The 795-nt window shown below is 49.4% G+C and overlaps 1 long non-coding RNA gene across 2 annotated transcripts in view; it reads left to right on the top strand.

The window, feature by feature from the left end:
* LOC132647004 (uncharacterized) overlaps positions 1 to 411 on the top strand; it is a 2,123-nt gene extending 1,712 nt beyond the window's left edge. For both annotated transcript variants that reach the window (XR_009585294.1, XR_009585295.1), the window contains exon 2: positions 94 to 411. This is a non-coding gene — a long non-coding RNA (uncharacterized LOC132647004). The remainder of the gene's footprint in view (positions 1 to 93) is intronic.
* The last annotated feature ends 384 nt before the right edge of the window (positions 412 to 795 follow it).

The raw sequence follows: 795 nt of genomic DNA, 5'->3' as shown, positions 1-795 counted from the left end.
ATAGACCAATCTGCTCTACTCTGCTTTGCTTTGCGGGGCCAAACGTAATGGACTCCTCCCCACTGACATGCTTCCTTTTTGCTATCCATGCAGGGTTCCCTGACCACCCTGGCGAACAGGACAGGACGGAGGCGAGAATCAAAGGCACGGCCAGAAAGAGGAGTTTGAGGTGTGGGACTGCTATGCCCCGGCACAGTCAGCTGGACTGACTGACTGCCCTCCTTCTCGAGGCGGGACGCAATCACGCATACAAACAAAAGACTACCTCTTTCCAGCAGAAGAAGATGGCCCTTCCTTCCTCTTCCTCTTGACTCACAGGTGGTACTCTATCTACCTGCTTCCCAGCCCACCTGAGCCACCCCCCCCCTTCACTTTACGCTCAATTACAATAAATAAATGAATGACTACGAAGTTTCTAGTTGGTTCATTGACTTATGTTGTTTCTCTCTGTGAGCTAATTTTTACCACTGCCCACTCGTGTGTGTGTGTGTGTGTGTGTGTGTGTGTGTGTGTGTGTGTGCGCGTGCGCGCGCGCGTGCGCTTGGGACTGGAAAAACAGCCGGTATACTCTTCAGGCAGGTGCAAGATCTCTGGGGTTCTGTTTGTTTGTTTTTCTTTTTCTTTCTTTCTTTCTTTCTTTCTTTCTTTCTTTATTTTTTTTTTTTGTTCTTGTTTTGGTGGTGGTGGTGGTGGTGGTGGTGGTGGTGGTGGTGGTGGTGGTGGTGGTGGTGGTGGTGGTGGGTCGTGTTTTTCCACTGTGATTTGTTTTAAAACTCACTCCATTTGAAGATCTGC

This window comes from Meriones unguiculatus, chromosome 14, assembly GCF_030254825.1.
Source record: "Meriones unguiculatus strain TT.TT164.6M chromosome 14, Bangor_MerUng_6.1, whole genome shotgun sequence".
Lineage (NCBI taxonomy): Eukaryota > Metazoa > Chordata > Mammalia > Rodentia > Muridae > Meriones > Meriones unguiculatus.
Note: the sequence above shows the minus strand (reverse complement) of the source record. Positions and strands in the feature narration are given on the sequence as shown.